This window comes from Physeter macrocephalus, chromosome 6 (genome assembly GCF_002837175.3).
Source record: "Physeter macrocephalus isolate SW-GA chromosome 6, ASM283717v5, whole genome shotgun sequence".
NCBI lineage: Eukaryota > Metazoa > Chordata > Mammalia > Artiodactyla > Physeteridae > Physeter > Physeter macrocephalus.
Window position 1 is genome coordinate 2,461,161 of NC_041219.1, and position 14,720 is coordinate 2,475,880.

A 14,720-nucleotide genomic window follows, 5' to 3' on the forward strand; every position below is an offset into this window, starting at 1 on the left:
CTCCGCAACGGGAGAGGCCACAACGGTGAGAGGCCCGCGTATCGCAAAAAAAAAAAAAAAAGGAACGTATGGGGAACAGTTAAAGTGGTTCTTAGGTATAAGTTTGTAGCCTCAAATATTTCTTTAAAAGAGAATTGAAGTGAATAAGCATTTACTTCAAGAAAGTTCATTAACTCACTCAAAAAAATTTAGACACCAAAGTCTCATCTTTTTTAATACAAAACATTATTGGGTATATTTTACCATAATAAAAAATGGGGGGAAGGGGAACATTATTGGATAAATAAACCAACACCTATTTGTCCAAGTAAAATTTATATCAGACAAGTAATAAAAATGCTGACTTCATTCAATCTGCCTTCTTTGCTTTTTTATATCTATATTGATCAAAAACTTCAATGGGTTAGTAGATATTTGGCTTTTTCATATGTATTAGTATATATAATATCTATATGTACATGCAATATGATTCTCCGTATGTATATATCATAGTCCAACTCAGACATTTTGCCTCTAAATAGAAAACAGCTCTGAGAGAAGCAAGATGAAGGAATAAATAAGGACGTGGGCCCAGGGTCAGAGAGCACTGAATTCTGTCTCCACCTTAATCTTGTATTATCTGGGTGACTTTGGCACAACTACGTAACCTCCGAAAACTTCAATTTCCTTCTCTGTAGAGTAGAGTTGCTGTGACGCTGGTACCAGCCACAAATGATAGTTACAGCTTACTGATACAGTGCCGGTATCGTCAGGGCAGAGGGGGGTGGGGAAGCACTTGTGGGTGTTTTCGTTTGTTTGTTTTTTTTACCATTCTAATAAGTATTAAGTGACATTACGTTTTATTAAGAGACTGCTATAAACTGAAGGTTTGTGTCCTGCAAAATTCATCTGTCGAAAATACTAACTCACAATGTGATGATATTTGGAGTTGGGGCCCTTGGGGGTGATTACGAAGGTGTAGCCCTCGTGAATGGACTAGTGCCTTTATAAAACAGACCTTAGAGAGATCCTTCACCCCTTCCTGGAAGTTCATAGCGAGATGGCCGTTTATGAACCAGGAAGCGAGTCCTCGTCAGACACTGCGAATCTGCCAGCACCTTGATCTTGGATTTCCCAACCTCCATAATTGTAAGAAATAACATTTCTGCTGTTTACAAGCTACCCAGTCTATGGTATTATGTTATAGCAGCCCAAATGCGCTAAGACAGAGACATTCATTATGATAACAGCCCAAGGATCCCTATTCTAGTTGACAAGGGAATAAATATAAACAAGTCCCTAATCAATGACTTCACTAGCTGTTTTTCTTTCTTAACTGGGTGAATTGCTGAAATATAGGTATGGGCGCACAAATGTACACAGACACACAAGCAAATCTCACCACTTTTGTCAAGTGCACCCTTTTGGACTATCACGGAAGACTTTCTTCTAGGACTTGAGGAGTAGCGTGTACTCTTCTACACTTTTCCAAAGAGGAATAAGCAAGACTTGTAAGGTTTGGTCAGCAGAATAATGACTCCCAAAGATGCCCATGTCCTAAGCTACTGAACCTGTGAATTTGTTACAATACATTTCATGGCAAGGGGGATTTAATGCTGCAGATGGAATTAAAGCGGCTGATCAGCAGGTCCTGAGATGAGGACAGTATCCTTGGTTATCCCAGTGAGCCCAATGGAATCGCAAGACATCTTTAGAAATGAGAGAGGGAGAGAGGAGACTCAATCAGAGGGACGCAGCTGGAGAAAAACTCCACCTGTCATTTGCTGGCTTTGAAGATGGAAGCAGGTCACATACCAAGGAATGGGGGCCAGAAGCCACACATTTTCTAGAAGCCAGAAAAAAGCCAGGGAACAGATTTTCCCCTAAGCCTTCAGAAGGAACGCAGCCTTGCCAATGCCTTAATTTTAGTGAGACCAGTTTTGGACTTCTGACCTCCAGAAGCTGAAGAGAATAAATCTGTATTGTTTTAAGCCACTGAGTTTGAGATAATTTGTTACAGTGGTAGCAGGAAACTAATACATAAGAGTTCCTTACAAGGCAAGAAAGATGAGGTGGCCCCTCACTGGATACATTTCTGAAAGGACTTTCTTCCCATTAATCCACGAAATCCAGAGTATGTTTGTGATCCCTGTCTTGGTTACAGTTTCTCAGGATTCAGTCCTGGGACATCTCAGCCCTCTGTGTTCTCCCTGACTCTGTAACTTCATCCACATTCATGGCTTTAGATGCCATTTTTATATAGGGCTGATCCACAAGTTTGAATAGCTCACTCAGCCCTCCTTTCAGAGGTCCAGGCCAGAATATCTCCACTTGGGTATCTCACAGGGATCTCAAGCTACAGGGATCCAACACTGAACTTTTCATTTTCTACTCTCCACTCCCCATCCCCACACCCCCAGCCTGCCTTTCCCTAGACTTCCCCAATTGCTCATGATAGAAAGTAGTCAGAAAACATTTGACACCTTTTCTCAACCTCCGATTACCGAGTCTTGCCAAGTCTGTCCTCAAATATGTTTCTAATTCACTCAGTTCTTGCCACGTTTTGTCACCACCCTAGTCCAAGCTATCATCGTCTTTTCCCTGAACTACTGTAACAGCCTCCTAACACCCCTGCTTCCCTCAATAGCCCTCCAGTTCATTCTCTACACTGCAGCCAGGGTAATTTTTTTTTTTGGCCCGCCTCACGGCTTGTGGGATCTTAGTTCCCTGACCAGGGATGGAACCCAGGCCCTCAGCAGTGAAAGTGCAGAGTCCTAACCACTGGACCATCAGGGAACTTCCCAGAGTGATCTTTCAAAATATGAATAAGATGATCCATGCCTCTGCTTAAGACCCTTTCGGGGCTTCCCGTTCCTCGTACAAGAATATCCAAACCTGCTTTTTTTCTGGCTGGAATCATGGAGGGTGCAGAAGAGAAGGAAAAGAGGGTTCCCAGAAACCCTTAAGAAAAAGCAAAGAAATTTCACAGAGCTGAAGATCAAGCTCCTGTGAAGTTGTCCAAAAGATGCTTTGAAAGGCAAGGAGGAAGTTTATCAATGAAAAGGCTAAGCACTGTTACAAGGAGTATAGGCAGATGTACAGAAACAATATTCGAATGGCTAGGATGGCAAGAAAAGCTGGTGACTTCTATGTGCCTGAGGAACCCAAACTGGCACTTGTCCTCAGGATCAGAGGTAGCAATGGTGTGAGCTCAAAGGTCCGAAAGGTGCTGCAGTTTCTTCGCCTCCTCCAGGTCTTCAGTGGCACCTTTGTGAAGCTCAACGAGGCTTCAGTCAACATGCTGAGGGTTGTGGAACCACATATTGTATGGGGGTACCCAAACCTGAAGTCAGAAAATGAACTGATCTACAAGTTTGGCTATGGCAAAATCAACAAGAAGTGAATTGCCCTGACAGATAACACATGCATTGCTCAATCACTTAGTAAATGTGGCGTCATCTGCATGGAGGATCTGATTCAGGAGATCTGTTCTGTTGGAAAACGTTTCAGAGAAGCAAACAACTTCCCGTGACCCTTCAAATTGTCTTCTCCACTAGGTGTAATGAAGAAAAAGATCACCCATCTTCTAGAAGGTGGAGATGCTGGCACCAGGTCAATAGGCTTATTAGAAGGATGAACTAAGGTATCTACCTTGATTATTTCTGTAATCTGGTCACTTAATAAACGGTGACTGCTTTCAAATTGAAAGAAAAAAGAAAAAGACAATCCAAACCCTTGAGCATGGCTTAAAAGGCCCCACATGATCCTCCTGCATCTCTCCAAATCTATTTCATGCCACTACCCCTGCGCAGCCACACGGACCTGCTTTTAATTCCTTGAAGATTCCAACCCCCCTCCAACCTCAGGGCCTTCATACAAGCTATTCCTTCTACCTGGAACACATGTCTCCTAACTTTCCACATGACTCTTCATCCATCAGGTTTCATCTTATCAGAGAGATCTCCTCCAACTTAAAGTAGTTCTCATAACATCCTGTTATTTTCTTCCATAGCTCTTATCCAAATCATTAATTACACACACACTTAATTGTTTAATTCCTGTAACCCTTACTGGTCTGTACACTCCCCAGACCATGTCTGCTGTGTTCATCTCTGCATTGCTCACCCCAGGCACAGAGTCTGACTCATAGTAAGTGCTCAGCAATGTTTGATAAAGGAATAAATTAATAAATGAATGATGAATTTGGATGAAGTAAACAGAATTTTTAAAATCTTCTGTCACCTTTTAGAAATTATTTCTTCCTCTGTCCCCCACCAGACTCTCTTTGCCACTTACTCTTCCCTTCCCTAGCCAGTGCCTATGCTCCAAAACCTTTCTGCAGTATCAAAATACATCTATCCTGCCACATTCCCACAGGGACTCTGCCCTCTTCTGGCCAATATGGGAACTGATTCCATTTTACTGGAGCTGGAGGATTTATTTTCCTTCTCGGATATTTTTATCTTAATCAGCAGCTTCTGGAAAACCAAGAGCTTGGCCCAAAATAAAGACTCCAAATCCATTTCTGTTTAGTAATGTGTATAAATAAAGTCCATTAACAAATTCACGAGTGATGAATCCTAAATATAACCATGGCAGATGTCACTTGTTAATCCAGCACCTGTTTATTAACCATCTACTCTGGCTGCGAAACTTAGAACTTTTCAAGGAGCCCCAGACCCAACAGGGGAGAAAGATATTGTAACTAAGTTAATGAAACTGTCCCCTCTGTAGACAATTTCCCATCTCACTTCCCCCAGACCAGGACACTGAGGAGGAGGAGGATTCCTGGGCTAAAAATTTAATCAGCTCCTATACATCATGGCACATGTAAGACCTTCTCATGCTCCCATCATGACTGAGAGAGTATCATTTCTAATAAAGGTTAGAGGTAGGATCAAGAAAAAGAACTGACACTACTCTGCAAGACTCCAGGGGAATGCTTAGAAAATCGTTGCTTTCTGGACAACATTGCCTTTGAGAATTGTTAGCGCTTGTACGGGTGTGATCCAACAGTTAATTGTGGGACCAGAGGAAATACTTGTTGGACAGAATGTCTGCCACTCCCCCTAGCAGGGAGACCTGAAAAGCAGTCTGGATTTGGGACACCCACGGCCGCCCTGGGCTACTCTGAGGCACTTGAAATTCCAGAGGCCACCTTGGATTGGCCTGCTGGTGCCACCCCTTCCCATAACTCTCCCTCATTCCACTCCCAGCCCTGGGCATTATTATAGGCTGAAAAACTCAGACTTGGGGAAATGCAATGCTAGGGAAGAGGAATGGACCCTGGAATAAAACCAAATCCTGTGTATAAGGGTAGGATTTCCCAAAAGGTGGGTGGAGTTTCTCCCATGGGAGTTTAGAAACAAGAGGCATTTTTTTAAAGAGAGGGCACATATCTGAGGACAGAGGTATAAGGTTGGGTATGGAACACCGATGAGAAAACACCCTGTGAATTGTTCAACTTCTTGGGTTGTTTTCTCTTAGACTATGGGAAATGCTGTATTTAGTGTATATCCCTTAGACGGGTGGAATGGCTACTAGTAGCTCCAATTTAGCAACCCCAACAAAATCAGAGCTTCTATTTCCAAAATGTTTCAGAAACAGTATTAGACAGATACCTATTTGCTCCACTTGTCCAATCTCAAACCAATCACTGTGGACAGGAATGGCCAAACCTGGGTAAAATGTCCATCTCCAGAGCAAGGGGATTAAGGCAGGTGCTTGAACCACATAAACCAAGCCTAAAATGACATATCCAGATGAAAGACACATAACATTTTAAAATAGATATGTTATATCAGGTACTGATAAGTCTTCTAAATAAAAATTTATATTTTTATTTATTTTCAATATAAAAATATAGCAAAGTAAAAGAATAGAGGAGTGATCCAGCAATCCCAGTCCTGGGCATATATCCAGACAAAACTATAATTCAAACAAATACATGCACCTAAATTCATAGCAGCACTATTCACAATAGCCAAGACATGGAAACAACCTAAATATCCATTGACAGATAAATGGATAAAGAAGATATGGTACATATATACAATGAAATACTACTCAGCCATAAAAAAGAATGAAATAATGCCATTTGCAGCAACATGGATGCAACTAAAGATTATCATACTAAGTGAAGTGAAAGACAAATACCATAAATGAACCTATCTACAAAACAGAAACAGAAACATGGACGTGGAGAACAGACTGGTGGTCGCTGAGGAGAAGGGGGTTGGGGGAGTGATGGAGTGGGAGGCTGGGTTATCAGATGTAAGCTTTTATATATAGAATGGATAAACAACAAGATCCTATTGTATAGCACAGGGAACTATATTCAGTATGCTATGATAAACCATAATGGAAAAGAATATTAAAAAACATATACATGTATAACTGAATCATTTTGCTGTACAGCAGTAATCAACACCATATTGTAAATCAACTATACTTTAATTTTAAAAATTGCTAAAGAAAAAGGAAATAATAGAGGAGGGCAAAGTTTGCTTTTTAGAAAGAGCCACCAGGGAATGAGGTCAGGACTAGTGGTTGACCACTGGTATGAACATTTTTTGGAGATGGACTAGTTTTAGTTTAATAATTTTGATTTAAAATTTTGATATGCATTAATTATCATCTGTATTTTTGCCTTTAAATTTTGTAGACAACTTAAACTATTTAGAAGAAATAACTTTCTTGAAAAGACAGAAATAATTTTAACTTTTTGACTTTACATTTACTCTAATATGCACTCATGAATATATCTCTGGCTTACAGGGTTTCAGTTATGAGCAATGAGAAGGACAAAAGCTCCGAGGGTGACATGTGCTGGGAGTATCTGACAGACAGTGGAGGGCCCCTGTGGCTGAAATGCAGCAAGCAAAGAGTAAATGGCAGGCAATGAAGAAAGAGAGGGGGAGAGGAGGCAAATGAGGGACCGCCTTGTAGACCATGGCAAACACCGTAACCTTTATTCTAAATGGAGCAGGAAGGCATTGAAGTAATTTGAGCTCAGGATCAACATGTTGCTACTTATGTTTTAAGAGGATGACTGCCTACTGTTTTAGACTTTAGGAGGCATCAGGGGAGGGAAGAGTGGAACCAGATGAGTGAGGAGGCACAGAGCACCAACAAAAGATGAAAGATAACAGTGGCTTTGGTTACGATAGTGGTGGTAGAAGCTGGATACATGGTCAAATTCAAGAATTATCTTTGAAGTCAATGCCAACAGGATTAGAAGATGGATTTGATAGAGGATGTGAAAGAAAGGGGTCCAGGATGATTTCAAGGTTTCTTGCTGGAGGAAGCAAGGGCTCCATGGAGGTAACACTATGTAAAGAATACTGGCAGCATGTCACACCACCACACACACATATTTTATTGAAGAGCTCATGAACTCTATTACTTACGATCTGGCACTCAATGCCTGCACGTGTCTGGTAATCCCAAACACTGCTCTCAAGACTAACATCCTTCAGGCCTGCAGGGAAACACCTCTTGCCTCATATCCTTGAACTATATGCATATGACTGTCCTGAAGGTATACAGGTTATGCTATTCCCAGTGCTGGAGGTGAAACACTGCTTTGAGCGAGAAGAAGATTGGAGCAGTGGAAGTTCTCAGGTAACAGAGACAAGTGACCTTGTCATACCTTTCCTCTTACATAAATAGCATCATTTCCCAGCAGTACTGAGCATCAATTTTCTTGCTTCTCTTGATGCTCCAATTTGTGGCCTGGAAGATACCCACCAACTATCTCGTTATTCAAAACTGTTGCATATGGTTTCTGAAAAAATAATTGGCAATATTTTAAACATTGTCATTACTCTTAAACTTATAGATGTAGACCTAGATCTAACTACTGCATGAACTATGATACTGATTATTTACATTGGTAATTAGAAGAACATTGAACTCTAGATTTGCAAATGGTTTTACTTTCATGAAAATACCTAGTAAGATTTAATTAACTTTTCCAAAACATTTAAATTTAAATATACGTAAATTAGGCACAGAGCCCTGCAGAGGTAAGCCTTGAACTTTAGCTCTGTGAAGGGATCAGCTGCATTTCTTTATCCCACGGTCAACCTGCCATGGGTATCCCAGCACCAGTCCACTGGTATGAACATTTTTTGAAGATGGACTAGTTTTAGTTTAATAATTTTTATTTAAAATTTTGATATGCATTATCATATGTATTTTTGCCTTTAAATTTTGTAGACAATTTAAACTATTTAGAAGAAATAACTTTCTTGAAAAGACAGAAATAATTTTAACTTTTTGACTTTACATTTACTCTAATATGCACTGATGAATATATCCAATTTTGTATCCACTGAATACACCCACATTTTATTGTTTAATCCTTTAGAGCCTAACTGCCAATATGACACAAATTAAATGAAAATCTTTATTACAACATGATAAATGACTTTTCTAAAGTCAAGAAAAATCTGTTTTATGGAATAACTATATAAAAATGTACACAATAATATGTACTGATAATAATGTGTGAATTATGCATATCTTTTATTTATTTATTTTTTAATTTTTATAAGCAGATTCTTATTAGTTATCCACTTTATACATATTAGTGTATATATGTCAATCCCAATCTCCCAATTCATCCCACCACCACCACCCCCACCCTCTGCTTTCCCCGCTTGGTGTCCATACGTTTGTTCTCTACATCTTTCTATTTCTGCCTTGCAAACCGGTTCATCTGTACCATTTTTCTAGATTCCACATATATGTGTTAATATACAATGAAGTGAAAGACAAATACCATAAATGAACCTATCTACAAAACAGAAACAGAAACATGGACGTGGAGAACAGACTGGTGGTCGCTGAGGAGAAGGGGGTTGGGGGAGTGATGGAGTGGGAGGCTGGGTTATCAGATGTAAGCTTTTATATATAGAATGGATAAACAACAAGATCCTATTGTATAGCACAGGGAACTATATTCAGTATGCTATGATAAACCATAATGGAAAAGAATATTAAAAAACATATACATGTATAACTGAATCATTTTGCTGTACAGCAGTAATCAACACCATATTGTAAATCAACTATACTTTAATTTTAAAAATTGCTAAAGAAAAAGGAAATAATAGAGGAGGGCAAAGTTTGCTTTTTAGAAAGAGCCACCAGGGAATGAGGTCAGGACTAGTGGTTGACCACTGGTATGAACATTTTTTGGAGATGGACTAGTTTTAGTTTAATAATTTTGATTTAAAATTTTGATATGCATTAATTATCATCTGTATTTTTGCCTTTAAATTTTGTAGACAACTTAAACTATTTAGAAGAAATAACTTTCTTGAAAAGACAGAAATAATTTTAACTTTTTGACTTTACATTTACTCTAATATGCACTCATGAATATATCTCTGGCTTACAGGGTTTCAGTTATGAGCAATGAGAAGGACAAAAGCTCCGAGGGTGACATGTGCTGGGAGTATCTGACAGACAGTGGAGGGCCCCTGTGGCTGAAATGCAGCAAGCAAAGAGTAAATGGCAGGCAATGAAGAAAGAGAGGGGGAGAGGAGGCAAATGAGGGACCGCCTTGTAGACCATGGCAAACACCGTAACCTTTATTCTAAATGGAGCAGGAAGGCATTGAAGTAATTTGAGCTCAGGATCAACATGTTGCTACTTATGTTTTAAGAGGATGACTGCCTACTGTTTTAGACTTTAGGAGGCATCAGGGGAGGGAAGAGTGGAACCAGATGAGTGAGGAGGCACAGAGCACCAACAAAAGATGAAAGATAACAGTGGCTTTGGTTACGATAGTGGTGGTAGAAGCTGGATACATGGTCAAATTCAAGAATTATCTTTGAAGTCAATGCCAACAGGATTAGAAGATGGATTTGATAGAGGATGTGAAAGAAAGGGGTCCAGGATGATTTCAAGGTTTCTTGCTGGAGGAAGCAAGGGCTCCATGGAGGTAACACTATGTAAAGAATACTGGCAGCATGTCACACCACCACACACACATATTTTATTGAAGAGCTCATGAACTCTATTACTTACGATCTGGCACTCAATGCCTGCACGTGTCTGGTAATCCCAAACACTGCTCTCAAGACTAACATCCTTCAGGCCTGCAGGGAAACACCTCTTGCCTCATATCCTTGAACTATATGCATATGACTGTCCTGAAGGTATACAGGTTATGCTATTCCCAGTGCTGGAGGTGAAACACTGCTTTGAGCGAGAAGAAGATTGGAGCAGTGGAAGTTCTCAGGTAACAGAGACAAGTGACCTTGTCATACCTTTCCTCTTACATAAATAGCATCATTTCCCAGCAGTACTGAGCATCAATTTTCTTGCTTCTCTTGATGCTCCAATTTGTGGCCTGGAAGATACCCACCAACTATCTCGTTATTCAAAACTGTTGCATATGGTTTCTGAAAAAATAATTGGCAATATTTTAAACATTGTCATTACTCTTAAACTTATAGATGTAGACCTAGATCTAACTACTGCATGAACTATGATACTGATTATTTACATTGGTAATTAGAAGAACATTGAACTCTAGATTTGCAAATGGTTTTACTTTCATGAAAATACCTAGTAAGATTTAATTAACTTTTCCAAAACATTTAAATTTAAATATACGTAAATTAGGCACAGAGCCCTGCAGAGGTAAGCCTTGAACTTTAGCTCTGTGAAGGGATCAGCTGCATTTCTTTATCCCACGGTCAACCTGCCATGGGTATCCCAGCACCAGTCCACTGGTATGAACATTTTTTGAAGATGGACTAGTTTTAGTTTAATAATTTTTATTTAAAATTTTGATATGCATTATCATATGTATTTTTGCCTTTAAATTTTGTAGACAATTTAAACTATTTAGAAGAAATAACTTTCTTGAAAAGACAGAAATAATTTTAACTTTTTGACTTTACATTTACTCTAATATGCACTGATGAATATATCCAATTTTGTATCCACTGAATACACCCACATTTTATTGTTTAATCCTTTAGAGCCTAACTGCCAATATGACACAAATTAAATGAAAATCTTTATTACAACATGATAAATGACTTTTCTAAAGTCAAGAAAAATCTGTTTTATGGAATAACTATATAAAAATGTACACAATAATATGTACTGATAATAATGTGTGAATTATGCATATCTTTTATTTATTTATTTTTTAATTTTTATAAGCAGATTCTTATTAGTTATCCACTTTATACATATTAGTGTATATATGTCAATCCCAATCTCCCAATTCATCCCACCACCACCACCCCCACCCTCTGCTTTCCCCCCTTGGTGTCCATACGTTTGTTCTCTACATCTTTCTATTTCTGCCTTGCAAACCGGTTCATCTGTACCATTTTTCTAGATTCCACATATATGTGTTAATATACAATATTTGTTTTTCTCTTTCTGACTTACTTCACTCTGTATGACAGACTCTAGGTCCATACACATCTCTACAAATGACCCAATTTCGTTCCTTTTTATGGCTGAGTAATATTCCATTGTATATATGTACCACACCTTCTTTATCCATTCATCTGTCAATGGGCATTTAGGTTGCTTCCATGCCCTCGCTATTGTAAATAGCATTGCAATGAACATTGGAGTACATGTGTCTTTTTGAATTATGGTTTTCTGTGGGTATATGCCCAATAATGGGATTGCTGGGTCATTTGGTAATTCTATTTTTAGTATTTTAAGGAACATCCATAGTGTTCTCCATAGTGACTGTATCAATTTACATTCCCACCAACAGTGCAAGAGGGTTCCCTTTTCTCCACACCCTCTCCAGCATTTGTTGTTTGTAGATCTTCTGATGATATCCATTCTAACCAGTGTGAGGTGATGCCTCATTGTTGTTTTGATTTGCATTTCTCTAATAATTAGTAATGCTGAGCAGCTTTTCACGTGCCTCTTGGCCATCTGCATGCCTTCTTTGGAGAAATGTCTATTTAGGTCTTCTGCCAATTTTTTGATTGGATTATTTGTCTTTTTAATATTGAGCTGCATGAGCTATTTATATATTTTGGAGATTAACCCTTTGTCCATTGATTCGTTTGCAAATATTTTCTCCCATTCTGAGGGTTGTCTTTTCGTCTTGTTTATAGTTTCCTTTGCTGTGCAAAAGCTTTTAAGTTTCATTAGGTCCCATTTGTTTATTTTTGTTTTTATTTCCATTACCCTAGGAGGCGGGTCAAAAAGGATCTTGCTGTGATTTACGTCAAAGAGTATTCTTCCTATATTTTCGTCTAGAGTTTTGTAGTGTCTAGTCTTACATTTAGGTCTTTAATCCATTTCGAGTTTATTTTTGTGTATGGTATGAGGGAGTGTTCTAATTTCATTCTTTTACATGTAGCTGTCCAGTTTTCCCAGCACCATTATTGAAGGTTGGGGGAGTGATGGAGTGGGAGGCTGGGTTATCAGATGTAAGCTTTTATATATAGAATGGATAAACAACAAGATCCTATTGTATAGCACAGGGAACTATATTCAGTATGCTATGATAAACCATAATGGAAAAGAATATTAAAAAACATATACATGTATAACTGAATCATTTTGCTGTACAGCAGTAATCAACACCATATTGTAAATCAACTATACTTTAATTTTAAAAATTGCTAAAGAAAAAGGAAATAATAGAGGAGGGCAAAGTTTGCTTTTTAGAAAGAGCCACCAGGGAATGAGGTCAGGACTAGTGGTTGACCACTGGTATGAACATTTTTTGGAGATGGACTAGTTTTAGTTTAATAATTTTGATTTAAAATTTTGATATGCATTAATTATCATCTGTATTTTTGCCTTTAAATTTTGTAGACAACTTAAACTATTTAGAAGAAATAACTTTCTTGAAAAGACAGAAATAATTTTAACTTTTTGACTTTACATTTACTCTAATATGCACTGATGAATATATCCAATTTTGTATCCACTGAATACACCCACATTTTATTGTTTAATCCTTTAGAGCCTAACTGCCAATATGACACAAATTAAATGAAAATCTTTATTACAACATGATAAATGACTTTTCTAAAGTCAAGAAAAATCTGTTTTATGGAATAACTATATAAAAATGTACACAATAATATGTACTGATAATAATGTGTGAATTATGCATATCTTTTATTTATTTATTTTTTAATTTTTATAAGCAGATTCTTATTAGTTATCCACTTTATACATATTAGTGTATATATGTCAATCCCAATCTCCCAATTCATCCCACCACCACCACCCCCACCCTCTGCTTTCCCCCCTTGGTGTCCATACGTTTGTTCTCTACATCTTTCTATTTCTGCCTTGCAAACCGGTTCATCTGTACCATTTTTCTAGATTCCACATATATGTGTTAATATACGATATTTGTTTTTCTCTTTCTGACTTACTTCACTCTGTATGACAGACTCTAGGTCCATACACATCTCTACAAATGACCCAATTTCGTTCCTTTTTATGGCTGAGTAATATTCCATTGTATATATGTACCACACCTTCTTTATCCATTCATCTGTCAATGGGCATTTAGGTTGCTTCCATGCCCTCGCTATTGTAAATAGCATTGCAATGAACATTGGAGTACATGTGTCTTTTTGAATTATGGTTTTCTGTGGGTATATGCCCAATAATGGGATTGCTGGGTCATTTGGTAATTCTATTTTTAGTATTTTAAGGAACATCCATAGTGTTCTCCATAGTGACTGTATCAATTTACATTCCCACCAACAGTGCAAGAGGGTTCCCTTTTCTCCACACCCTCTCCAGCATTTGTTGTTTGTAGATCTTCTGATGATATCCATTCTAACCAGTGTGAGGTGATGCCTCATTGTTGTTTTGATTTGCATTTCTCTAATAATTAGTAATGCTGAGCAGCTTTTCACGTGCCTCTTGGCCATCTGCATGCCTTCTTTGGAGAAATGTCTATTTAGGTCTTCTGCCAATTTTTTGATTGGATTATTTGTCTTTTTAATATTGAGCTGCATGAGCTATTTATATATTTTGGAGATTAACCCTTTGTCCATTGATTCGTTTGCAAATATTTTCTCCCATTCTGAGGGTTGTCTTTTCGTCTTGTTTATAGTTTCCTTTGCTGTGCAAAAGCTTTTAAGTTTCATTAGGTCCCATTTGTTTATTTTTGTTTTTATTTCCATTACCCTAGGAGGCGGGTCAAAAAGGATCTTGCTGTGATTTACGTCAAAGAGTATTCTTCCTATATTTTCGTCTAGAGTTTTGTAGTGTCTAGTCTTACATTTAGGTCTTTAATCCATTTCGAGTTTATTTTTGTGTATGGTATGAGGGAGTGTTCTAATTTCATTCTTTTACATGTAGCTGTCCAGTTTTCCCAGCACCATTATTGAAGAGACTGTCTTTTCTCCATTGTGTATCCTTGCTTCCTTTGTCATAGATTAGTTGACCGTAGGTGCAAGGGTTTATCTCTGCGTTTTCTATCCTGTTCCATTGATCTATATTTCTGGTTTTGTGCCCGTACCATATTGTCTTGATTACTGTAGCTTTGTAGTATACTCTGAAGCCAGGGAGTCTGATTCGTCCAGCTCCATTTTTTCCCCTCAAGACTGTTTTTGTTATTTGGGTCTTTTGTGTCTCCATACAAATTTTAAGATTTTTTGTTCTAGCTCTGTAAAAAATGCCATTGGTAATTTGATAGGGATTGCAATGAATCTGTAGATTGCTTTGGGTAGTATAGTCATTTTCACAATATTGATTCTTCCAATCCA

The 14,720-nt window shown here is 38.1% G+C and overlaps 1 pseudogene; it reads left to right on the forward strand.

The window, feature by feature from the left end:
* Positions 1-2,897: 2,897 nt before the first annotated feature.
* On the forward strand, positions 2,898-3,621 carry LOC102983323 (60S ribosomal protein L7-like; annotated as a pseudogene).
* The last annotated feature ends 11,099 nt before the right edge of the window (positions 3,622-14,720 follow it).